The 27156-nt window shown below is 43.1% G+C and overlaps 1 protein-coding gene across 5 annotated transcripts in view; it reads left to right on the forward strand.

The window, feature by feature from the left end:
- MGAT5 (alpha-1,6-mannosylglycoprotein 6-beta-N-acetylglucosaminyltransferase) overlaps positions 1-27156 on the forward strand; it is a 362412-nt gene that overhangs the window by 56703 nt on the left and 278553 nt on the right. The window contains exon 1 of one of the 5 annotated variants that reach the window (XM_073241356.1): positions 11349-11363. The exons of the other annotated variants lie outside the window; for them this stretch is intronic. The gene's annotated coding sequence lies outside the window, so the exon portion shown is untranslated. Of the gene's footprint in view, positions 1-11348; positions 11364-27156 lie in introns of those variants that run through there. 5 annotated transcript variants of the gene reach the window in all.

Genomic DNA, 27156 nt, shown 5'->3' on the forward strand with positions numbered 1-27156 from the left:
CATGTGTCCTGCATTTGTGACCTTCTATAACAGATGGAGCTCTGTGTGCATGCATGTGTGTCTCTCTATGTGTAGTCATTTGCACCCAGAGTGAGTTTCTTTCTGGTTCATAGTTTTAGGCGGGTGGTAGTGTTGGTGAGGAAATGACCCCTTTTAAGAAGCATATAGCAGACAAGGCTAAATAGTCTTTTGAACACAGGCGCCCCTGGATCACCCTGTGGTAATCTTCACTCTAGCCTACTGGAGGTGGGGGACAGCTGGAGGAGACAGTGTAGGGGGATTTTTGGCTGGGCCTGGCAGTGGTTAATATCACTTTCCATTCATATTCCATTGCCTAGAACTTGGTCACCTGGCCAGTTCTTGCCAGGAAACGTCTGTGTGTCCAGGGAGGAGAGAGCGTGAATTCAGGGAGTAGTGAGCATGCTCCGTCGCCTCCTTTCTCCTGCTTCTCTGACTCATTATCAGAATCTTGTTCACTATTGTATTCTTTTATCCAGTGAACTTGTTTATTTCTCTTTTATGCCTTGTGTGATTATGGCCAGGCATTACATTTTTATGCTTTGGGTTAGAAACAGTGATAAGAAAAGAAAATGGAAGGTTGCCTGAGAATTAATGGACAGTGATTACGAGGCTGCTGCCAGCAGCCAGGAGTGGCGGCTGCCGACTGTGAGAGGAAGTTGGCTATGTGCCATAGGCCGCATTTGGATTTTAAAAAAAATCAAGGTATTTATGAGTTGAGAGTAATGCTTAGTCTTTAGAAGGTAAATAGCACTTAAGCAGAGGGAAATCACTGGTGCAGGGGCAGCCAGTAGCGCATGTTGAAGGGCGGCAGAGGTAATGTAACTTGATAAAAAGCTGAAAAAAATCTGAATTTTTATAAGTGCGCTTTTTCCCTACAGAAGTAAACTTAAAAAAAAAAGAATAAACCGTAACACCTGGATTTGTTCTCAGTCCAAAGAAGCCAGAGAGTCAGAGCGTGAGAGGTGAGATGGCTGGGCGGAGAGGGATGGTGTGTGTGTGTGTGTGTGTGTTGGGAATGGTCTTGACAAAAGAGTTGCAGGCTGTAGCATCCTTCTGGAGCCAGTGTTTAGTGAGTCTCAGCAGGAGAATGGGCCTGGGCATTTTGAACAGAGAGCTTACAGAAAATTGGGTATGTCGGTGATGGACGAGGGAGGTCCAGAAGGAAGATGTGACGACTCAGAGACTTGCAGCCACAGAAAGATGTCCAGTGCCCAGGGCTACAGCTGGGTGCAAGTTGGTGGTACTTAAGAAATGGGGAGTGGTGCCCCCATGGGGGAGATAGTGTCGGGCAGATGCAGGGAGGGCAAGATCCCTGGCCGCTTCCCTGTGGCTGCCCTCCCATCTTCTTAGGTGCCTCTCACGGGCCAGCCATACATGGAAACTGGCCAGCCAGGGAATTTGGAAAATTCAGTATGCTGTGATACATTTCAAAAAGGACAGTGTGTGGAGATTGGATTTGAAAGCAAACAGGTTAGGTGGCTGGCATGGGGAGTGCAACGTCCTGGTGGAAAGCGGGAAAGGTAAATAGATCAAGAAAGTGCTTTAGGAAAGAAATTTTATGAGTTTTGATTTTTCATTTCTTTCCTCCATGCCATATTCCTGCCTGTGTGGTTCTGTTGCCTTCTATATTTTTTTCATAAGTTTGCTAATGCTTTGCACACCATATGATATTTTATGGACACATTTGCCTCCCTAGTAGTAACACCTAACGTTTGTTGAGTGTTCCCTGGGTGCCAGGAAGGCAGTGTTCTTGGTGCTGTGTCTGTATTGATCATAGAATCATCAAAGCCACTCTGTAAGGCAGGTACACTAGATCCTCACTCCTTGTGGATTCTGTACTTGCAAATTTGCCTACTTGTCAAAATCTGTTTGCAATGCCCAAGTCAATAGTTGCTGCACTGTAATGATCATTCACAGACATACAGAATAGAGGAAAATTTGAATGGCCTGTTGCTTACCTTCCCGGCTGAGATGGAACAAGCAAGCATGAGTTACAGTGCTGTTAGCCCTGAGTTCACTGTTTTTTTTAATAGGCATTTTTTATTAAAATAAAGTTTATGTACAATATTATCTTGGTTTCAGATGAGCAGTTTAGTGATTCAGCAATTATACATTATAAAATGCTCACCATGATAAGTAGTTACCATATTACCATACAAAGATGGTACAGTGTTATGATATATGTTCCCTATGCTGTACTTCCATCCCTGTGACTAAATTGTTTTATAATTAGAAGTTGTACCTTTTTCTCTCCACCTATTTCACCTACCCTGCCTCCCACTATGATAACCAACTATATATTCTCTGTTTGAGTCTATTTCTGTTTTGTTTGTTTTGTTTTTCACTTAAGTGAAACCTTATGGTAAACCTCTTTCTCTGACTGATTTATTTCATGTAGCATAATACCCTCTCATCTGTGTTGCCACAAATGGCAAGGTTTCTTTCTTTATGGCTGAGTAATATTCCATGGTATATCTGTACCACATCTTCTTTATCTGTTCATCTGTTGATGGACACTCAGGTTACTTCCATATTTTGGCTATTGTAAATAATGCTGCAGTAAACATACGGGTGTGTGTCTCTTTTCCTTAGTGGCTATACCAATTTACAATCCCACCAGCAGTGTAGGAAGGTTCCCTTTTCTCCACATGTTGTCAGCAGTTGTTATGTCTTATCTTGTTGATATTAGCCATTCTGACATGTGTGAGGTGATACCTCATTATGGTTTTGATTTGCATTTCCCTGATGATGAGTGATGTTGAGCATCTTTTCATGTGTCTGTTGGCCATCTGTATTTCTTTGGAAAAATGTCTATTTAAGTCCTCTGCTCATTTTTAATTGGATTGTTTTTTTGGTGTTGTATGAGTTCTTTATGTATTTTTAGATATTAGCCCTTTATCAGATATATCATTTGCAAATATTCTCCTATATATTAGGTTACCTTTTTGTTTTATTGATGGTTTCTTTTGCTTTGTAGAAGCTTTTTAGTTTGATATAGTCCTACTTGTTTAATTTTGCTTTTGTTTCTCTTGCCTGGGGAGACATAGCCAGAAAAAATTTTTTAATGTTGATGTTTAAGAGTTTGCTGCCTATTTATCTTTCTAGTAGGTTTATGGTGTCAGATCTTATATTTAAGTCTTAAATCCATTTTGAAATTATTTTTGTGTATGGTATAAGAGAATGATTTAGTTTCATTCCTTTGCACATAGCTGTCCAGTTTGCGCAAAACCATTTGTTGAAGAGACTGTCTTTTCCCTATTGTGTATTCTTGTCTCCTTTATCGTATGTTAATTGAACATGTGGGCATGGATATATTTCTAGGCTCTCTATTCTATTCCATTGGTCTATGTGTCTGTTCTTGTGGTAGTACCATACTGTATTAATTACTGTTGCTTTGTAGTACAGTTTGAAGTCAGGAAGTGTGGTACCTCCAGCTTCGTTCTTCTTTCCCAAGATTGCTTTGGCTATTCAGGGTCTTTGTGAGTCCACACAAATTATAGAATTATTTGCTCTAGTTCTGTGAAAAATACCACTGGTATTTTGATAGGGATTGCATTGAATCTGTAGATTGCATTGGACAGTATGGCCATTTAAGCACTATTCTTTCTATCCATGAGCATTGGATACCTTTCCAGAGTACAGGTCTTTTACTTCCTTTGTTAAGTTTATTCCTATGTATTTTATTATTTTTGATGAAGTTGTAAGTGGGATTTTCTTCTCTTTCTGCTAGCTCATTATTTGTATTTAGAAGTGTAATAGATTTCTGTACATTGGCTTTGTATCCTGCAACTTTACTGAATTCATTTATTCTAATAGTTTTTTGGTGGAGTCTTTAGGGACTTCCATCTGTAGTATCATGTCATCTGCAAAGAGTGACGATTTTACTTCTTTCTTACCAATTTGGATGCCTTTCTTTTTCTTGTCTGATTGCTGTGGTTAGGCTCTCCAGTACTGTGTTGAATAAATATGGTGAGAGTGGGCATCCTTCTCTTGTTCTTGATCTTAGAAGAAAAGCTTTCAGCTTTTTACCTTTGAATATAATGTTAGCTGTGGTTTGTTATAAATGGCCTCTCTTATGTTAAGATATGTTGAGGGTTTTATCTTGAATGGATATTGAACATTGTCAAAAGCTTTTTCAGCATTATTGAGATGATTATACAGTTTTCATCCATTGACTGAGTTGCAGATAATGAACCATCCTTGCATCTCTGGGATAAATCCTACCCTGAGTTCATTGTTATTGATTCAACAGCATATATTAAATAAAGAGTCTTAAAACAGGAACATATAATACATAGTTATATATTGATCGGTTGGCAAAAATGTTCTGATGGGAGGCTCCCAGGAACCTAACCTCATATTTCCTGTAGGGGCCAGGGTCTAGTATTCACTAATTTAGTGTTCACAGTGACTATACAGAACATAACTCCTGTGAGTAATGACAATCAGCTGTGCTGAATTTATCGCCAGACACTGAGGCATGTAGAAGTCAAGGAAGCTGCTTAGTGCCACCCAGTAGGATCACATCCTAGACAGTCTGGCTCCATGCCCTTCATTCTTCACTGCTGTGTGCTACTGTCTTTTGTATCTATTTCATACTCTTTTCCGTTCTTCTGAATCTGTTGTCAATGCTGCTGAAATCAACCCTATGGCTGTTTTCAATGACTGAAGTCCTTTTGATAAAGCTAACCATCAGCTCTGATTGAGAATCATGATGTGTATAAGCCCATAATAGAGGTAATTGTATTTGACATCTGTATGAAAAGCTCCATGTATTTCATATGAGCTGGTTTGCACAGCAGTATCATGAAGGTCCCATCACCATCCGATTCATAGACAAAACTGACGTCTTGGGAGGTTGTGATTTGGTCACACCTCCAGGGTGAGGAAGTGGTAGAACAGACTCACATCCAGATTTCCTGGCTTCAGATCCCTCATTCTTTTTTGCAATATCAAGACTGGCTCCTGACCAGGCTTTGGGGACTAAATGCTTCTGATTTGCTGCTGTGGCTGTTCTGATTTGCTACTTCCATTCTCCTTTGACCTGGAGAAACTACAGAAAGTGATTTCAAGGGAGGGGCCAAAATGACTATTTCCATGTGTATAGAAAACCTTTTCATGGGGTGGAATGGCCTTTTTAGAATGATGATCTTTTTTTTTTTTCCTGTTCCACTAGGTAAATATTTGAAAGCAAATGATAAAAGAAAAATACTTTGAGAGGGCTCTTGGCATTTTCTTAATGGTATACTCTCTCACCTAAACATTGTGCCTGCCTCATCTCTTTATTGTCCTTTGTGTATATTAAATATGTCTGTTGGAGTAAGAGGTGTACTTAATAATTAAAAGGATACAATAAAAAATAAAGTCTCCTTCCCCTGGTGTGAGCACTGGAAAGGCGTTATGATCTCCACCCTGGTTGATTCTCTGCTGGTGGTGAGCAGGGGACGTTTGTCACCTCTTGGGTGGCATGTGGGGAAGAGTGTGTCACTGGCATGTAGTAGGAGTAGAATTTAGGGATGCCGATAAACAGTCTGCAATGCATGGAACAGGCTGCCGCAGAGAATTCATCACTCCAAATAGTGCTGAGGTGGGAGCACCTGCTCTACCCTCAGTAAGAACCGCAAGGGCTGTCTTAACATGAAACACAAAAGCTTTTGTGTCTGTGTCTTCAGGAGACTTCTGCTTTCACGGTTCTTTTTGCTTCTGGCTGTGCACAGCTGCCTCCAGGGGTGGGGCAGTGGGAGCGTCCTCTCCAGGTGCTGCTAGACTGGGGTGGTGCTTGTCTTTAGAGACCAAGAACAACAAAACTGACTTCAGCCCATCTGCTTGTTTGTTATAATGTGGGGACAATTCTCAACGAAGCCAGTGACAAAATACTTCCTGGAAAAAAATCTCTTGTGTTTGTCTGAGTTGTAAATAATTGCTGCTATTAATAATTATATACAAATATATGTAAATTTATATTTATTTTTATCTGCCCTTTAATAAACATTGCATTCTATGTGGAAATTAATTTGGAGAACTCCTTGTCATACAGTTGGCCCTGATGCACAGTTTGAGCTCTATGTGTTGCTTTGGGAGTAGTGAGTTCCTAATAGCTCAGAGATGTTGGAGGTTGCTGTAGGGATGCTGCACGCTTCGTGCCCCTAACTCCTAAGGTGCAGCATGTTCCTGTGTTTAAGTAGAACTTTTCAATAGGCAGTGGTAGCGCAGTTTATGACAAAGCAATGAAATTGGAGTTTCCTCAGTTGTTGCTCTGTGTGACCATTGGGAATTTTTATGTACGATTAGTATCTCGAACAGTGAAAGAGTGAGAACACATAGGTGGAATCTTGTTTGGTAAACACTTATTTTAGTTTGTAGAAGAAAAATTTCATTGAATTTTAGAAGTAACTTTAAAATTGGTATTCTTTTTAAATGGTGGTTTTAAAGCTAAAAAATGATTCAGGCATATGATAATGATTGCTTAATGTGTGATTGTGGCTGGAAATAATGTTGTCATGTGGAAGAGGGAAATGTTAAATAGTGATCATCCTATTTAACTGGGCATCCCCTATGCTAGGATGCCCTGGGCATCCCCTATGCTAGGTATGCCACTGCTAGGATGACTGGATCTGAGAGACAAGTGAATGAAAGCAGGCCCAGCAAAGCATTTAGGGTTTATGTTGATCTGGCTTCTGTCTGTGTGAAACCGGTGCTTTTTGAAAAGCCACAAGGGATTGAAGTTCTGACCTACTGTGGTCTTTGTGAGAGTAGACAAATTTTGCCCTCCACCCTAATTTTTAAAACTTCTTACTGATTTATACAGTAAGAGCAGTGTACACATTGTTAGTATACAGTATGAATTGTCACAGCCAAGCACTGTGTAAACCTACCTGGATCAAGAAGCAAAATGCAAACAGGACCCAGAAGCTTCCTCTGGCTACCGTCTAGTCCAAATATCCGTTCACCTCATACCAGGGTGATCTGACTTCTAACAGCACAGATCAAGATGACCTATTTTTAGATGTTAGGTAAATGAGGTTAATTGTACAATACATAAAGAGAAGACTACTTTCTTACCCATTTCTCTGAATTTTGATTCTTACTGCAGACATTCCAAAATGTGGCAGTTAAACATTTTGGCAACTTACAGTGGTAGATTTAACAGAAATTCTCAAGTCTATTTCATGTGTGGCTTCACTAATGGAAACATTGGCTTTTGAGGTAGTAACATTTAATAGGCTTGCTTCTGTAATGAAGAACACAACCAACCTAATTATGATGTCACTTTGTTGGGCTTTAGAATTTTATTTGAAAGGCAGATAATTGTATAGAAATTAAATTGGAGTTTGTGTATGTATTGAAGCAATCAAGTTCATTTGAAGCTAGAGTAGTTTATAGGCTTAAAGTGTGGTCAATAAGCCAAATACACCCTATAGAAGCTTATAATTGGATTTGGGATGGAAACTGTAACATTGCTGTGCACTCTGATTGCATCAGTGTATACAGAATAACATTTTCTGAGTGGTAAGCATGTCTTGTCTATAGGGACAGAATAGATAGGGTGCTTAATAGTTGAAGTTTGAAGTTGAAGCCATAGGGATCTAAAATTGCCACTGTGGGGAAATTCAGGGTTCACTTGAAGGCTTTCAGACATGTTACACTGTTAAATTAACATAAAACTAATTATTTAGAAAAAATAGCCTTCTCTGCAACCATCGTCCATGGCGAATATATGTACTGTCCCTCCTTTCTGGATCTGCCAGAGGCTGGCTCATTCATGGTAAGGGCGGCCGTTAGAAGGTTGGTGTGGCCCCTACGAAGGTGTTACATGGCAGAGGGCCGCACGGGATGTGAGAAGAGTTTGCCGTGAAGTTTCTGTTGGTCCAGGCAGATAGGAAAATGAATAGTTCTGGCAAAATCGCTAAGTCAGGGATGTTTGTCTCTGAAAAGCTGCTCTTTGCTCACCTAATTTTTTGGTCTGTGTAAAACATCCTCTTCTTTCTTCCCCTTTTAGGGGTTTCTAGCTGTCTTCTCTAATTAAGCTAGGGGAGAATCATACGCTTTATTCTTTGATACTTACTTGTATCCAGTTGTTCAGTTTGCCTGTTTTTTGCATTTTCAAGCCTCTGATGCAGGAGAGGCAATTCTTATAAATAAAAACCAGTTCAGGAAATTATATCTGAAATGGGAATCAGATCATGTCACACTCCTGGGCTTCAGGCTTTTAAACTACAAGAGAGCCCTAAGTACTGCTGTGCCATCCAGGAAGCCTGGGCAACCTTGTCTCGCTGTGCAGACTTGCCTCGCACCCCCTGCCTGCCCGGAACGGTGCCCCTGCGGGTGGCTGTTCACCGCTGCCTCTGCTCCATGCACAGGCTCCTCTCCCAGCTGGGGAGGCCTTCCTCCACCATCCTCTTCTCATCTTTCAAGATTTCAGGGCTTTCTCTCTCACAGAAGGCTTCCTTGATCCCCCCAGACAGGATGAGAGTCGTTTCTTCTGTGTTCTTGTGATACCCTGTTGTGTGTCAAGTACTGCTGCGTTTGTCCTCTGGTATGTGCCCTGCCGGGTAGGTGCTTAGCAAATACTTGCTGGACCAATAGATGGAGTCCACTTTTAGACTGTATTCTAATGATCTGTTGATGGGTCGGTCTGTCTCCCCCACTAAAGTTTGAGGGTGGAGATCGTGCCTGTTTGGCATCACATACTCAGTGCCCAACAAAGATACTCACAATGTTTGAATGGAAGGCCCACGAGGCTGCCCTGTGCGGAGAGCATTTCAGAGGCAAGGGAGTTTTCTTTGCACTGCAGTCATTTATATGTAGTCCTGAGTGTGTGGTCAGAACCACGTCCTGCAGTGCAAAGGAATCCCAGAATGCCGTGGGGTACCAGCTATGCCCTGAAACTCTCGCATCCCCACCCGCTTGTTTTCCAAATGGGAGTGCCTCTTCATGTGGGAAGGTGGTGATAGGAGTGTTCATCCCTCCCAGAAAACCTCTGACAGTGATGTCCGTTACCCTGCTGATTGTTGATGTGGGAAAATATCCTCCAAAAAGGAAAACAAAAAAGTGGGTTATGTAAAGACAGTATCAATTATGATCCTCTAAGGGAAGTAACCACCATGTTTACAGGATTGCTGTGCAGCCCCATAAAGGCCCTGTGTTGTGTGTCTTGTTTCATTTCTGTAGTGATTTTGGTGTGAGTACTTCCCTGTATTCATGTCCTCGGCCTCTAGTTGTATCATAGTGCTGGTTCTTCAGTTCCCAGGAGAAGAAGTTCAGGGATGGGCTAGAGCTTTCCCAGATTTGAGCCTTTCTTTCTCCACCCTGCTCAGATCTTTGGCAATCACTTACTTGCCAGGGAGTGCCAGCGGGGGGGGTGAAATGAATAACCAAGGAAACAACAAATTCAGCAGGAAAACAGACATGCAGCTGTAGTATTTTCTACACCCTGCTGAGGTACTGAGGCCTCTGTCCACAACACATGCCCTGTCCTCCCCATCAGATTGTTCGTGGTTCCGAAGGGATTCCAAGTGGTGGGATTCCCTGGTGTCCCGAGAGCCCAGTGTTAGGGGCTCTGCTCCCGGCACAAGTTTGAGGACCCCTGGCGTTACGAACACAGACACGTTACCTGAGGCCATGGCTTCTTGCTCCAAAATTGGAGGACAGAAAATGAAAGAGAAGACTGATCTCAAAACACAGTCCTGAGCCCTGCCTCTCCCCAAATGGGAGAAATGAGCAGGTCACTGTGGATGGTCCATGTAAAGCCCGTTATGATGCTACCCTGGAATGCACAGGCCTTCTGTGCAGTGACGGTTCCTATGAAGGGAACACCCTCCAGTGACTTGGGGACAAGGGCAATGTGCTCAGTCTTAGGGGCAGAAAGGAGACAAATGCAGATGGAGCAGCCACAGGTGAGGGACTTCTATCGAGACAGTCTCACCTGGCTGGGAAGCTGTGTACAGAGTCCGCCGATCTCTGTTCTGCCGTGACAGTGCCACCTCGGACTGACAGTCCTTTTCCCAGGCCTGAGGTTAGCAGGCTCTGTGTCACCATGACCTGTTCTCAGTGCCACTCCTCTTGTCCAGAGGAAGGGAGGAAGGTTGGCTTTGGGCAACATGGAAGCACTGAAGGCAGCTTTGGGGGTGCGGTTTCAGGCAGGGGTGGGGCTGTCCTCTCCTTCCCTCTTCCTCTCCCCTCAAGGAGATCCACAACTGCCTGGACTCCCCGAGGGGGCCAAGGACTCCACCTGCCAGGCCAGAGGCCCCGTCAGCTGCTGGCTCCTCACTCCAAGGTATGGGGTCTGGTGGTGGCTCTTGGAAGGATAAGGCGCTGGGGCTTATAAGTGATAGGCACAGAGATGGCTGTCTTCCCCATCATCAGCCCCAGCGACTGCCTGCTGGGGCTCATTGCATTCTTAGGGCCAAGGCCGCAGTTCCACGCAGGTGCAGCTCAGTGAGTGGTGGTGGAGCCTATGCCAGAAAGGGGGTCCCTGGGGACATTTTTTACCTAATCAGAAATTCTGTCCACCCATTTAGTTGAGGAAAGGAATAGAATTGGCAGCTCTGCTCACTTGGGTAAATTCATCAACCAAGAATCGCTTTGAGAATCTCTTATGTAAATGTTGGGTGGTCACATAATTTTGTAGGACATCTTCCACCTATTAGGATCAGAATCACAGGGTAAGATAGGTGGAGTGATCGGCTCAGTTGGATGGAAGACTGCCAGGTGACCTGGGCAAGCTCCTTACCTCCTGTACCTCAGTGCCCTCATCTATGAAATGGGAAAACAGCAGTACTGACCTGTCAGGTTGCTATGAGCACTGGGGTGAATTAATACATATGGTAGGTCTTAGCTGGGAAAGCAGGTACTCAGAACATTTCAGCTGCTGTTGAGTGGAGGAAATTTGCTATCATTAATGGTTGGTGTAAATTTTAGCAGATGAAAATTTTGTTATTTGTTCCTGGGTGTTGAACCAGTGTAGAGCATTTGAGTTAACTGTAAGTGTGTGTGTCTGTGTGTGTGTCTGGGGAGGGTTCTGCCACCAAGCCGGTGCACTGCAGTACAATTACAATGCCATCCACCTGGATTAGGGCAGATCTCATAAGTTTAAGGGAATGGTCCCCATAAGACGGCTCCTGCTTCAGATGCCAGCTGCAAGTGTGGTCCCCAGAGCACTGATACTTCTGACCAGTAAGCTACTAATCCAGGAGGTTCCCATGACCCCCTCAGGTTTGGCAATTCACTAGAATGACACTCAGAACTCAAGGATTTTATTTTATTTTGAAGGACCTAAACCAAGGATTTTATTTTATTTTAAAGGACGTAAATCAGGACCACCAGAATGAAGAGGCACATAGGTAAGGTCTGAGAGGATTCCCAATGCGGAGCTTCCATCCCTTCTCCCTGTGGTGTTAGAGTGTTTCCATTTCCTGGCACGAGGATGTATTTACCAACCAAGCAGCTCCATTCAGCTTGGTGTCTAGAGTTTTTATTGGGCTTCCTTACACAGGCATCATTGATAAATTCACTGGCCATGTAGATGAACCCAATTGTCGGTCCCTCAAGATCGGGCTCAGAGTCCCAACCCTCTAATCGCGTGGTTGGTCTTTGGGGTGATCAGCTGCCAATACGTGTCCATCTTTCTTAGCATAAACTCAGGTGTGATCCAAGGGGCTCGTGAAGAACAAAGGTACTTCTGTTACTTGGGAAATTCCAAGGATTTAGTCTCCCTTTCAGGAACCAGAGACACAAGCCAGTCACTCTTTATTTCACAATAGGGTGTTATGTTGGAGATAGTAAGGTACAAGTTGGTGGCCTGGAGAGGGAGCCCAGCTCTCCTCTTGTCTCGGTGTCATTGCTGTATTCCAGTGTTAGTTTGGATTTATGGTTAGGCAGTAGTAACAGGTGATTGGCCTTGATAGCTCTAGCTTTTCTTTCCTTAGAGCAACTTTTATTTAGTCTCATGGTGATTAAGCTGTCTTTCGGGATTCTGTAGTGACCTTCTACTAAATGAATCACAAAGGAAGCATTTCTGAATTTGAGTCTTTCAAAAATGTGGCTTTGAAACCATCTGTGATGCTATGTGAGTACTGTAAGTTGCTGACTGGCAATGAGCTGTCCTTCTGGCTCCCAGGGGTGCCCTCGTTAATAAGTGCCCCCCAAGTCTGGATGGACACAGGGTGCTGGCTTTTGGATGGGCAGTCCTTCTGCATTCAGTGGTGCTGACCCCCAATGCCCTGAGGTCGGGCGACCTGCAGGCTTGTGGCAAGAGCTTTCCTGTGGGCGCCCTTGTTAGTCTCAGTAGGTATCAGTTGAAGGGTCTGATTTTCCCATGTGTTCTTTGGTTCCTGTAGCATGTGGGGTCTTTATAGTCCATTTCTTTGATTCTCTGGTTTTCCTTTGTTATTCCAGACAGTACAAGTCAGTACCTGTAAAGAAAGATTTTTTTCCAGAGGTTTTGTCGTATTTTCTTAAGCATTTTATAAGCATTCTTAAACATTCTAAAGCACTAAAATTCTGTTGAGGGGAATTACCTAGAGGGCTTATGAAGATCTTTTTAGGGCCCAGATGGCTAAAGCACCCTAACAAGGTGCAGAACTCATAGGAGGCTCTTCCACATCCTTTTGTGTGTGTGTGTGTGTGTGAAATATATAATAAAACATTTTATTGTTTTAACTATTTTTAAGTGTATAGTTCAGTGACATTCATATTGCTGTGCAGCCATCACCACTATCGAATCTCCAGAACTCTCATCATCCCATTTGAAACTTCCCCTTAAACAGTAACTTCCCATTGCCTCCACTCCCAAGCCTTGGAAACCACCGTTCTTCTTTGTGTCTGTATGAGTTTGACTACTGTCGGTCCCACAGATTGGTGGAGTCAGACAGTATTTGTCCTGTTGTGTCTGGCTTCTTTCACTTAATGTAATGTCTTTGTGGTTCTTACATAGTATAGCATGGGTCAGAAGGTTTTTCCTTTTTAAAGGCTGAATAATATTCCATTGTGTGTACATACTACATTTTGTTTATCCATTCGTCCACCAATGGACATTAGGTTGCTTCCACCTTTTGGTTATTGTGAATAATGCTGTGGTGAACATGGCTGTGCAAATATCTGCTCTAATCCCTTCAGTTTTTTGGGGTACATATCTGGAAGTGGCATTGCTGGATCCCAAATCCTTTTTTAACACAAGAAAACAAGCCCATTTTCTTTTATGTGATTAGTGTGAATAGGCAAATAATTACATGCCAAAGCAGTAAAGCCAGGTCACTTTTGATGAAGGAGCCAGTAGGAAGTTAATAGTCTGCTTTCAGATTTGGTTTGCCAGAACAGAGAACTTTGTCTATCTCTTATGGGACTTCCCCACAAATGGTGATGTTGAACATGTAAATAAAGGTTAGGGTGTGATTGGCAGGATGTATTTCCAGTGGTTCCCTCTGCCAAATGTTCATCTTATCCCTTCCTCTTGCTCTTCCTCGTAGTTCTCCATGTGGTTATACGGTGTAGTGTAGTGGTTAACAGCTCTGACTCTGAAAGCAGATTACCTAGGTTCCAACTCCAGCTCTTCCAGTTACCACTGGGCAAATTACCTTACCTTCCTGGGCCTCATCTTCCCCATCTTACAATGGGATTAAAAATATAACACTACATTAAACACGTAAATTACTTACAACAGTGCCTAGCACATAGGAAGTGCCTAGTAAATGTAGTTTTTATTATTGATGGTCATTTGCACCTATCTGACTGGCAAATAAGTGACAATAAAATATAGATAATAGAAATTCCAGTATACCTTTGAGAGCATATGGGTATATGGGCATTTTAATACCTTGCTGGTAGGGTATAACTTAGTATAACTTTTCTGAAAGACAACATGGGAATATTGATATGTCAGAAGCCAAAAAATTCTCTCATCTGATCTTATAATTCCTTTATTTTAAGGAAACTGGTGCAGTCACAAAGGTAGGAGTGAAAGGCAGTTTATTGTTGTGTTTATTTTTTTAATAAAGAAAAATGGGAGAAAAATAAACGCCTAATACTGTAGAATTCAGTAAAACATGTAAGTGCAGTAGAGTACTATTTAGCTCTCAGATTGTGTTCAGAAAATATTTACCATCATGGGGAAGTGTTCAAAATGTATTGAGAGAAAAGGCTATAAGAAAGCAAGTATAAAATGATTTTGTGATGCATATCTATGTACATATATGCACCATATATGTGTGCTTTTGAGAAACAAATACCTACCAAACTTCTAAGGTCTGCAGCTGATGGCATGAGAAACAGTTTTTAGAATGTCTGTGTGGTTTTCTGGTTATTTGGCACTGGGCAAATGGTTGGCATTGAGCAAGTATTAGGTTTCTATTAGAGAAAAAAATAGTAACTTCACTTGGAAAAAGATGACTTTGGTCGTTGTGAGATTCAAAGAAAGCAAGTCCTGCAGAGTGGGGCTCCCAGGCATTGCTGGCAACCCGTGACAGGCCAGCCTTGGACCCAGGCATGGGGCACTTGCCCCTGGAGCCATTCTGCCCAGAAGCCTGGCTTGACTGTGAGCCTGCAAGTATTTGGGTATCTGTGTATGCAGGGCAATCTCCCCTCTCTCACATGCCCAATGTCCTTGTGGTTTCTTAAAGAGCTTTTAGCCGAGCCACTGTGAGGTTTGCTGGGATTCTGCATGGTGGGAGGGCATTGTTTAATCAAGCTTGCTGAAAGCTGGCTTTTGCAGGATCCCATTTTTGGATCCCATTTTCCAGTCTCGTTAAGCCTCCCTGGCATGCCTAACGCGCAGACATTTATGTCCTTGTAGTTTTGTGCCTAAAAGGGTAAAAATAAACTTGCTTGCTGCTCAGAATTGATCCCGAGCAGTCTGTCTTCCGCTGGACGTGGATGCCAGATGGTGTTGCACCTCCTGCTGGGTTAATGAATAGGCATTTGCTAAAAACCTTGAGCTGCTCTTGAATCGTTCTGTGCACCTTCAACACAAAATTCTGTGAGTGGCAATTTGCATTTGTTTCTTTTTTTCTTCCCTTTTTGATTTTAGGAAGGAGAAAGAAGTGACACTGTCTCTCTGGAATAATTTCCTGTGAATTGCATTAATTTTATTGCTAGTGTTGTATAGATATATATCCCTAAATAAACATGTTGTGTCAACTTCTGGGAAAAGTATATTTCTTCTCAGAGCTGTCTGCAATGGAAGCTTTAAAACACAGTTCTGCTTCTGCCTTAAGTGGAACCGGATGCATGTAGGTAGTCGTGGGAGTGGAGCCAGTAAAAGTGGGGTTTGTGGCTCTATTACCACTTCCTTGGGATGTTCCATGTGCATTCTGGGCCATTCACTCTCACGAAAGCCTTGGGCAGTAACAAGGAGGTAGGTAGCAGAATATTACCTCTCGAGTCCACCTAGTAGTTGGTCACAAGTTTGGAGATAAGGTGGCTGTCTAGGTGTTGTACAATAATAATAAATGTTTGAATCCATCTAATCTTTGCTTACAGGCTGTGAGCAAAAATGGTTGGGAGATTTTCAGAATCCAAGCTTTGGTCCTGCCAACATGAATTATTTTCCTGCCCCAGGAGTTGCAGAACCCTCAGAGAATATAGATTGGACCATTTTGCTCCAATCATTTAAGCAGATTGGGAATCCTGCCTTCTTCACCAAGTCTTTTGAGAGATAGGCGTCTTCCTCTGTCCTGCCTCCACTGTTCTGCACTGGCTAAAGCATTTATCTTTTGTGAGCATTTGTGCCTCAGCTTAATATTAGTTGGTATTTGTTGGCTTAAATGGTCAATGCTCCATGAAAACCTCACTGTAAGAAGCCAGTAAAGAGTTGAAATTGGTAGCTTTACTGTAAGCTTTGCCCCAAAATCCAGTAGCCTTGCCCCATGGTCCAGGCAGATTGCTCAGGACGTTAAGGTCCAGCAGTATTTATTAATGGCTGTGGCTATGAAGGTCACGTGTCTGTTTCATTTTCATGGTTTCTGATCTGAGATGTCATCAGAACACAGATGGCATTGATGTTGTGCATGATGGGATTGTCAGCTTCCAGAAGTGAAACACCCTTTGGAATATTCCTGTCAATGGGTGGATTCTTTCAGGTTCCTAAACCTAGAAATGGAAGAAAGCTCCAAACACTAATCATGGAGTCTGAACTGTCTTGTATACCCTGGTCTCATCTGCAGTGTTGGATGTAGCACGTTGTTGTATCGTTTACATATGTAGGCTCTATTCCTTTTAGTCACTCTGAGCAGCGGGTGGAATGGGTTTCCTTTAACCTCATTCATTTGTGTAATCCTAGTACTACTGCGTTAAGTAAATCCCATTGTAAAGTTTGCCTAGAGCCTTTTAATGTCTATGATCTTTGTTCTCCTTGATGCTTGGTGTGTGTGTTTGAGCAAGAACTTCTGAATGGGCTGGGTGATGTCCATTCATTTAATTCATTCATTTAATTCAGATAAATTAAAAAGTGGCCTTTATTCTGTGTGCTGTTCTGGGGGAGGACTACCACTTAGCTTTGATTGAGGCCTGGGGAGTCTAGGCTTTGCTGTGCCCATAAGACTTGTTCTCTCCAACAAGTCACCTAATCTGTCTGGGCATCTAGAACAAATGATCTCGAAGGTCTCCCCACCTTTAAATGCTATAAGTTTAAGAATAAGGTATACCTGCATTATTTGGGTGGTGGTGGGGAAATTCCAGGATATAAAAGATTAGATAATCCTCATGGAATAAAAAATAACTTTTTATTGGTTTATCATTCAAGGTAGCTCTCCTTAGGCTCCTTTTTAGCACTCTGAATGTGGTCTTCGAGAGAGAGACTTCTCATTGCCTATATTGTTCTTTAGCCTTTTGTTAGACACTGTTTAGGGCCTATGCTATCTAACTAAGTAGCAGAAGTGGAAACTTCCTCTGAGCATAGAAGTGGTCCAGATTTGCCTTGTGTTTGGGAATTACAACTCATGGCCTATCCTTGGTGTTTGAAAGAATATTTTTTCCCCTTTCTTGAAAATATTTTAGACTGTTGCCTCTGGTGCTCAGGTGCTAGCATGGATTGTATATTTAAAGTTTTTTTTTCCTTCAGATCTTAAAGTAAAAAAAAAATTACGTAGTTTCTAAGGGAACTTAAAACATTCTTCAGTGTGGTTTTTTTTGGATTCAATGTAGGATCTGTTTTCAAAGCAAAGTGATCACTTAAAAACATGACAGCTCAGATTTCTTCTTACACTAGCTAATTGTTTTCTATTAGGTGTGAAATGGTTTTTCTATTCTGTGCAGCTCCTCATAAATGATAGTTGATACCTGTAAATGTTATGAATCTTTGGCTCCACCTTTATCCTTTAAAGGCTGTGCCTCCTATCTTAACAGACTAAGAAGTATAATAGTTTGAAGGGACTACTTGTGTGTTCATTGGATTTACAAGAGTTCCTTAAGTCATAGGCTTCCTTCCCCTTTGAATTTTCAACTATTTAAAAAATTCCTCTCAAGGTAACACAGTTAATTCAATGATCTCATTCATTCATTAGTTCACCAGATATTTATTGCATTTTTACTATGCTAGGGACTGAGGTGCATGCAGGGGAGTGGCTGGCAGATCAGGCATGCAGAGATGAATAACCAGTTCTTGCCATCAAGAACTCAACACATTCGAGAGTTAATAGGCATAAATACCACAATATACTTAAGCCCATTTAAAAAAAGTCCTCCAAGCTCTTAGAAATTGGGATATTTTTCCATTCGAACTTGGCTATGATGTTGAGGAAGTTTCTGAGTCAGGAAGGGCCTTCTAGGCAGAGGGGAGAACATTAGCATTGTGAAGTAATGTTGACACTTATTCCAGAAATAGTAATTTACATAGTAATTATTGGTAGAAAATTCACTTGAAAAGGAAGATTGAGGCATTGATTGTTCAGAAGAGGACTGCTTACATTTTCAGGTGGGCCTAACATTTCAATTTCCAGGCTTGGGATTAAAAGGAGATTTTTGAGTCTCCTGGTATAAATTGCTATCCTTTGGTATAGAAGATGATACCGTCTGCTCTATTGTTAGGTGGAGGAGGAAAAGGAAGGTGTGGAGGGCTCACTTCTTGATCTGTAGTCATTCTTATGTTACACGTAGGAAAGAAAACTCTTGAATTAGGATTCATGTCCAACTACTCTAACAGAAACCCCAAACAGTAGTGTCTTAAACAAGATAGAGTTCATCTTTCTTTTATGTTAACGTTGGCTAGAGTGGTATGTCTATTCTACTGAAGTGTCAGGGTCCCAGCTCCTTCCGTCAGTTGCTCTGCCATCTCCAGTGTTGCTGTCCTTGGTATGAACCCAGACAAGGGAGGAAAAAGGGTGGGAGGCAGGATAAGAGGAGATGATGACCCAGAGGTTGCATGTGTTTCTTCTACTCACACTGCATTGGGCAGAATTCGATCCCATTGCCGCCTACTGCCAGGAGATGCTTGTAGTCTGCTCAATTTCCACTTGTGTAGAACAAGGGGAGAATAGCTTTGGGGGAAGGGTGGCAGTCCAACACAGGACCCTGTTGGCTGTGGCTGATGCTTTTGCTAACTAGAAAGAAGAGGTTCCTTAAACCCCGAGTAACCAAGAAGGGTAGCCATAGCCCACTTTCCTGGAGTTCTTTGTATTGAAGAATTAAACAGATTTTACTATCTCCATCTGCCTCTTCAGACTCTCTGACCTCAAGCTGCCCTCCAGGAGCATCACCACCATGGGCAATACAAATGCGCTGCTGGACATGCACACTGCTTGCTCTCGAGGTCTGTCTGGCACTGAAGATGTTCAGCATTCTGACTTAGCAGTCCTCAGAACTGCTGAGCAATTGGCAGCAATGTCCAGGGAGTTTGCTGGAAGGTGCCTTTTGCTCTTAAGTCCAGCTGGACGTGAGGCTTGGCTGTCTTAGTCCATCTGGACTCCCTCCAAAGTGGCCGAGTTAATAAGATCTTCTGGGCATTTCAGTACAAAGTAGCCTGTGGACCTGGAGTTCCCTTCTTGTGGGTCAGCACAGTCATGCCACCATGTTTCTTGTGGCAGCTGCTCCCAAACATGCCTCCAGACATTGACCACCTGCAGGAGAAGCTGGTTAAATATGTGGGTTCCTGCAGTCCACCACAGTGGACCAACTAAAGCAGGTTCTTGGGGTGGTGCCTAAGAATGGACATTTAAGCAACACCCCTTCCACATGGGGCTGACGATGGGCCAGGTTTGGGAACCACTGCTTGGTAACCATTCACTTACTACTTAGAAGGCTTGCTAAGCACATTATATTTCCCCTTCCATTGAGGAGTTTATGTTACAGCTTAATTTGTAAATGGTAGGCATCGGGCTGTTTCTCACACTCAGTAAGTATGATAGAAGCAAAAGTTTGTTTTCTGAATGAATGGTATTTGTGTGCAGCTCCCCAGCTCCGTTGAAGTGTATTCTCATGGCATATTAAGTTGTCTTACAACATTTCAGTTAACAGAAGGTAAAAATTAACTCACCAGGAAATGGCTGCATGTGTATCATTTCAGAGAAATTAAATACTTTTATATCTTCCAAAATTGGTGATAGATTTGAAAGTAAACATTAAACTCCATTCTGGAGTTTTTATGCTAAGCCAGTGTTTCTTAGGGAAATCATTTCCACATAATTTGACTAAATTCTTAAAGTACCTGACTCCTTCCTTTCGTCATTGCGCACCTTTGCTTCCCATTCTCCACCACTCCCAGGAGGGCGAATGTTTTCATGTTTCCGGATAAGACTCATAAGCTTGTGTGTCCCCTAGAACAAAGTCTCCCAGGTTGGGGCTGGAGTCTTGGAGCCAAACAGGGCAAAATGCTTTAATCTGTAGGTCCAACTGTTGACTGAAAGCCACTTTCCCTTTTGGGCTACCTGTGGTCTGCCAGGCTGTGCTCCTGTGGAGGCTGGTGGTTCAGGGCTGGCTGCAGGTTACAGCTGTATTTTGTTTGCATTGCTCTCTTTTCTTTTTGTAAAAACAGTAGCCTGTACCTCATTCTTGTATTCACCCCGTGGGGATCAAGCATTAAAACATAATGATTTTCACTGTGTTCTGCATGCTGGTCCAGCAGCTCCTTAATGTCAGCATTCTATGTTTTTCTCCAACTATCTGATCATTTCGATATTTATTCTGTGGTTTTGTTCCTCAGTATTTTCTTCTTAGGGTTGACCAGGAATCCTCTGTTTTTTCTTCTCCTCTTTTATTTGAACCTTCAACTTGGGGACGGTTACCCAAAGATCCTTTGCTTGGGAAATGCCCCTGCATAATGACTGCTCAGCAGTCCTGTTGCTGTGTGGGCAAAGCAGGTATTGATTGGGTACCACCTGGGTGCCCTGTACATGGAAGTTCAGCTGATGGCAGGATTGAACATGATCCTTGCCCACAAGAATGTCAGTGTTCTGACAAAAGTAACACCTCATGCACAGACTCCTAACTCCGTTGACTAGAAGTAGTGTGTTTCTGGAATACCCGAGGATTTAATTCTGTCTGCCTCAGGTTTACTTCTCTGAAATGAACAATTGATTACATAGGCCTTTAAAGATGGCAAGAAGTCTTTTATTTGGACAGTGATGACTATTTTAACTGTCTCTCCCACCCCCCCAATAAAGGCTGAGAAAGTCATAAATTTAGGGAAGTATTCCAGAAATATGTGGATGGCTGACCTTGGTAAGGAAACTTAATAGTCATGCTTAAAGGTTTCAACAGATTTTCTGACAAGGGCATGTAGCCTTCAGCCTGATTGCTTCAGACAGGGCCATGTGGAGGTCCCCTGACACTGTCTCCCTTTGGGAGTTCTGGAAGTTTCTCTCATCTCTCCAGGGATGCTGCCTTTGCAGAGAGGCAGCTCTTCTTCCTGGGCCATGGCACTCATTGCTCGTTAGTGGTAACACTGCTGTCTTCCCTTCTTATCTCTAACTAGCCATTGTTCAGTGTAATCAGACGAACCCAGTTTGTCTTTGAATGTCACCTCTGTCAGTGATCTGCCTGTCTCCATGCATTAATTCACTCAAGGAATAGTGAAACACCTGGGCACACAGCCCTGTTCTCATCTCCAGTGGTGAACAAAATAGATGAGTCCTCCACTCTCATGGAGCTGATGTTCAAACAAAAAAAACCGAATAATTTCAGATAGTTACATTCCTGCAAATGAAAGGGAAAGTTAAAGGAGAATATGCATTTCATCAAACAACCAGGCATAATTTGATCCCTTACATGGAGAAAGTGAGTTGAAGAATGAGGGGTCAGCCACAGGAGGAATTTGTCAGGCAGAGGAGAAAAGCATACACAAAGACCTTGGGAGGCCAGAGCAAAACAGGCAGGGTTGTTCTGGTGGGGGTGGGGGTGGGGGGCGTGCAGGTGAAGTAGCAGAAGGCCTGGCCGAGACAGCCTGCATATAGTCAGGGTAAGGAATATTGAATTTCCTTTAAGTGTGATGGGCAGTCATCGGAATAAAGAAGACAGCTTTATTATATAGCCAAGAAGCCTGTGTGAATGGCCTCACGTTTCTGTCAGTGCCAGTATTCTCGGGTTACCTACTGCTTTGTGGACATTGGTGATCCAAGGGCCAGGTTATAAATTTTACTCCCTAGAAGTGACATGCCATGCCAGCTTTGCTGCCTTAATAGATTGATCCCACACAGTGGAGGCCTTTATCTGCCACAGCAGAAGCTGTACTTTGTGACTATTTTGACTGGTGAAGGGTCTGTGGAAGGAAAGTTTGGGCCACCCTGATGGTCCGTCTACCCCACACTGCTGTTAATTAATACTTCTACTTGACTCTCGGTGGTGTAGGGAGAGGAAAGGGAACTTTAAAGTCTGGAGCAAGTCACTGTTAGTCCCTGTCCCGTGTGCTATGACTCTCTGTCTCCCTCCCCTCCCTTTCCCTGCCCCACCTGGGACTGTGCCTGGGGTTTTCTATGTCCTCCTCTACTGTCACTGTAAATTATTACAAGGGCTCATAAAGACTTAAAGGTCATGTGCTATGTAGCAAATAAAATGCACATCCATAGACTTTAAGTTATGATAGTGCCTGGGAGTCAATAAATTGCGTTGGATTTCGAGCACAGACCAAAAAAAAAGGATTTACACTGTTGTTTTGGGGAGTTTATCTCTTGGGTTTATTTGTTCAACTGCTTTAATAAAGGCCGTCTTTGGGCTTTCTCTTACTCTGGGAGCTGCTTCCTAATGATGGAGAGGATGTGGTGTTGGCCTCTGGGGCCAGTTTGGTCTAGTTGATGCAGGTTGACTTGTGAACCAATAGATAGATACAATAAAGTGTTAAGTGATAATGCAAAGGGAGGTCCAGGCATCATGGGAGCATAAATGTGTCTTTTGGGAGCACTAAAGGGGGGTTGTCAGCACACTTTGAGCTGGTGCAGGGGATGGGGTATTGTAATCCTCTTATTCTTTGGCCATAATAAGCAAATAATTTCTCCCTGTCCCTTCTGTTCGAAAAGCCTCTCTCTTTTCATATTCTTTGGCGTTAGGAAGCCAGCAGGTAGAAGAGAAGACCGGATGCTGGGGTGGGGGAGGGGAAGAGGAGCATCACATGCCCTTCTGCAGCCATGGGAGGCCCCTCAGGAAAGAAGTCCCCATCCTCTGCCATGTCCAGTCACTCTGTGGCAGCTCCAGTCAGGGTGAACAGTGTTTATGATTTGCCTCTGTATCCTTTTCTCCTTTTGCCTCCGGGGTGACCTGTGCCTGTCAGACCCCCAAGGCTGACATCATTGCTTAGTTGAGGCGACAGCTGCAGGACGCTAATGAGAAAACAAAATGGCTGTCCGAGGAGACCTGGGTGGCCACAGGGCGCCAGCATCTTTATTGGATACACTACTTGGGGGCCCGTCTCCCTGTGCCAAGTACCTGCTGCATTTTTATTTTTTATGAATGTGAGGACAGTGACTACTCATAAGCTGTCCCTAGGCTGGGGTGAAACACATTTGAGATGAGGCTTCAGGGAGCAAAAAGCATAGTCCTGCATAGATCAGGACAGAGAACATTCACAGCAGGAAGGGCAGCCAGTACAAAGGCCCCGAATCGGGAACAAGCCTTGGGACAGTCCAGAAGAGGCCAGAGGCCGGTGGGCATGCATGCTGCAGCACAGGGAGAGAAAGGAGAGAGGTGGAGGCCCAGATCGCATAGATCATGGTCCCGTGTGGAGTCTTGAGTGTGGCTGGGAGCCCCTGGATGGTTTTACAGCTGGAGTTGGTATCTGATTTATACATCTGGTGACCAGTGCCCTGTGGAGGGTGAAGGCTGGTTGTGGCCATGAGGGCGAGTGAGGCAGAAAGACCAGTGGGGAGCCATGCCCTAATCTGGGTGGGAGGTTAGGGTGCCTTGGATTGGGGGTGAAGTAGTAGAGATGGTGAAAAATAGTGATATTTGGGATAAATATAGGAGGCAGAAGTATTAGAATTCCCAGAAGATTAACAGAGAGGTGGGAGGGAGTGAGGACATGCGCATATGCAGCCTGGGTTTGGTTTGAGCGCAGGGTGTCATTTGCCAGGCAGATGTGCGTGCCCCGTCTGGAATCAGCTCCGTTCTGGGCCAGCTAAGCTGGGGCAGTTCCTAGACATTCAGGCAGACCAGTGAGGAGACACTTGGATATTTGGGTGTGGTGTGCACTCCCATGATGGGTCAAGGCTGGATGTATGAATTTGAGATCACGGCATGGGGTGCCCTCGCTATGGGAGAGGAGAGAGAGAGGAGGTCCCAGGACAGAGCCCGAGGCTCTCCCAAGGTGGGGTGGCCAGGAATGCTGCAGGGTCCCGAAGGCACATCAATAAAATGAGCAACACTGTAAATAGAAATCCCGACAGAGATGACAGAAAACCAGCAGCATGCCTTGCCTTGAGAAGGAACAGTGATTAATAGGTGCTTTAGAAGTATGATGTTCTTCTCTGGAATATGCTACCTGAAGAGGCTGTTGCTAATTGAGCAATATGGTCCTTTAGGGTCTTAACATTGTCTCATATTTGTGGTAGCGATTATTGGCTTTGTGGCAAACCCTTTGACATTTGTGGATGGAGTGTATTCATTATTATTAAGTAGAATTTCCTGAAATGAATGTCAGTTTTTTTTCTCCTAAGCTTTGCTTTATGAGTTACCATAAAGTGTATTTAAGCAACTCATGAAAGGTGAGCAGAAAGAGAGAAGGGTGAGTTCTGAAGCTTCTAATGACCTCTCTCTGCTGAACCTTGGCATTCTTCCACATGTAATGGGCAAGAGGCCTAGCACGGGTAGATGCTAAGGACCCCAGGTTGCTGCTATGAATAGTAGGATGAGCTTGCTCTTTCCTCTCAACCAGGCCTTCTCCTGATCTGTAGCACACATCTGGGGGAGAGGGGCCATATTAGTTTCCTATTGCTGCTGTAACTAATTACATTTGGTGGCTTATAGCAACACACATTTATCTTGTGGTTCCGGAGGTCACAGATCTGAAGTGGGTTTGTAGTAGGCTGAATGATGCCCTCCAAAGATTTCAGGTTCTAACTCCTAGACCCTGTAAACATTACCTTACGTGGTTATGGTACTTAATTCCATGCACAACTCATTCTACCCATCACAGGGGGCAATTATTTATGAATCATATATAACATGAGGCAATTGGTCTGTCAGGAAACCTAACTTGCCCACCTGAGGTTATGGTGGCCTGGTTATCTTCCTTCTCCACCTAGTGAGCCAGCCAGACGTTCCCTTGCAGCCTCCATATCAAGCTTGCCTTCTCAAGGCACACAGCAAGCTTCAGCATGATGCTAACAGGGTAAGAAAAGACAGTTGTTACCGAGATGCTGATCGTGGGCTTCTGCCAGGCTCAGAAGTGATTTTGAAGAGCCTAATGAATGACCCTTAGAAAGCGCTGCCTTCCTGGGAATCTTCAGCACAGTTGTCAGGTCTGACACCAGGCTGCAGTGATGTGTATTGTTTGTGCTTTGCCATTGCCTGCCACCTGCCTGCCACCATGTAGACATCAGGAGGTCAGTGCCTGCAGGCTTGGTAAAATGGTTTTCCTCGGGTTGGGGAAGGTTTAAGAGTGGGATTAGCTTTTACTACATTGCTTTGTTGCTTTGTGTGTCAAAGCTCAGTAAGGTTCAGGGTCTTAGCTGGACAGTGGCCATTCCTGTTTGGAGGTGAAAAGATCTTGGGTACCATTTCAAAAGATTCACATTTGTCACACTGCCCTAACCCTGTCAGCTCTGTCGCTGTCGTTCTGGTGAGGCCTATCTCGGGGAGATGAGTGTAGGAGGCCCAAGAACACAGCATATCAGCGCTGAGAACTGGCACTTTCTGATATAGGGCCTAATTTACTTTCTTTCTTTTTTTTTTTAAGTGGACCAGTATTTTCCAGACTTCAGGCACAGTTTTTATCATATCCACATCATCCAATTGTACTAGCTACTTAATATACTTGTCTTCAGATTTATTTGAAGTCAACTCATGTATTTTAATTTGACCTCATCCTAATTGACAATATACAGAAACTTAGGGATTTGGTGTGCTTGTGCATGTTAAAAAAAAAAAACAGCTTAACTATTTGAATAGGAAGAGTGTGTCTATAGAGTATGTGCACCATAGGGTAGATGTACCACACTCAGAAAAACACTGTATTGGACCATGCTGACTTCCTTGGGAGTTCAGTGCTCACGGGAGAGAGAGAGTCGTTGATGATTAAGTCACCAGCCAGACTTAGCTTAGTATCAGCAGCGAAGAGGGTGGCTGATTAATTATTCAGGAACATTTTAAGTAGCATACCAGTCAACCAGGAAGTGGAAATGCCTTTACTCCCAGCAAGCAAAAGGGTGCAGTTTTACAGGCTCTAGTATTTGTAATACAAATAACAGAGACAACCAAAGTCTTTGTCATTTGGGGATAAAAGTGAAGGAAGAACTTACATTACTTGTATATGAAATATCTAAGGAAACAGAACTGAGACAGGGCCTTCACCAGACCCTAAGTAAGCCATGAAACTCACTGTCGGCAGGATGCAAGAATTTAATAAACATTAACTCTCTAAATCTATTTGGTGTTCCCTGGCTGGGCTTTTATTTTATTTTTATTTTTTATACTTTTATTATTATGACTATTTTTTTATTTTGTTATCATTAATGTACAGTTACATGAGCAACATTATGGTTACTAGACTCCCCCCATTATCAGGTCCCCACCACATACCCCATTATAGTCACTGTCCATCAGCATAGTAAGATGCTATAGAGTCACTACTTGTCTTCTCTGTGTTGTACTGCCTTCCCCGTGCCCCCAACCCCACATTATCTGTGCTAATTGTAATGTCCCATTTTCCCCCTTATCCCTCCCTTCCCATCCATCCTCCCCAGTCCCTTTCCCTTTGGTAACTGTTAGTCCATTCTTGGCTTCTGAGAGTCTGCTGCTGTTTTGTTCCTTCAGTTTTTTCTTTGTTCTTATACTCCACAAATAAGTGAAATCATTTGATACTTGTTTTTCTCTGCCTGGCTTATTTCACTGAGCATAATACCCTCTAGCTCCATCCATGTTGTTGCAAATAGTAGGATATGTTTTCTTCTTATGGTTGAATAATATTCCATTGTGTATATATACCACATCTTCTTTATCCATTCATCTACTGATGGACACTTAGGTTGCTTCCATTTCTTGGCTATTGTAAATAGTGCTGCGATAAACATAGGGGTGCATATGTCTTTTTGAAACTGGGCTCCTGCATTCTTAGGGTAAATTGCTAGGAGTGGAATTCTTGGGTCAAATGGTATTTCTATTTTGAGTTTTTTGAGGAACCTCCATACTGCTTTCTGCAATGGTTGCACTAATTTACATTCCCACCAGCAGTATAGGAGGGTTCCCCTTTCTCCACATCCTCGCCAACATTTGTTGTGGTTTGTCTTTTGGATGTTGGTTATCCTAACTGGTGTGGTGATATCTCATTGTGGTTTTAATTTGCATGTCCCTGATGATTAGCGATATGGAACATCTTTTCATGTGCCTGTTGGCCATCTGAATTTCTTCTTTGGAGAAGTGTCTTTTCAGATCCTCTGCCCATTTTTTAATTGGATTATTTGCTTTTTGTTTGTTGAGGTGTGTTAGCTCTTTATATATTTTGAATGTCAACCCCTTACCAGATATGTCATTTATGAATATATTCTCCCATACTGTAGGATGCCT

Source organism: Manis javanica, chromosome 7 (assembly GCF_040802235.1).
Source record: "Manis javanica isolate MJ-LG chromosome 7, MJ_LKY, whole genome shotgun sequence".
In the NCBI taxonomy this organism is placed as follows: domain Eukaryota; kingdom Metazoa; phylum Chordata; class Mammalia; order Pholidota; family Manidae; genus Manis; species Manis javanica.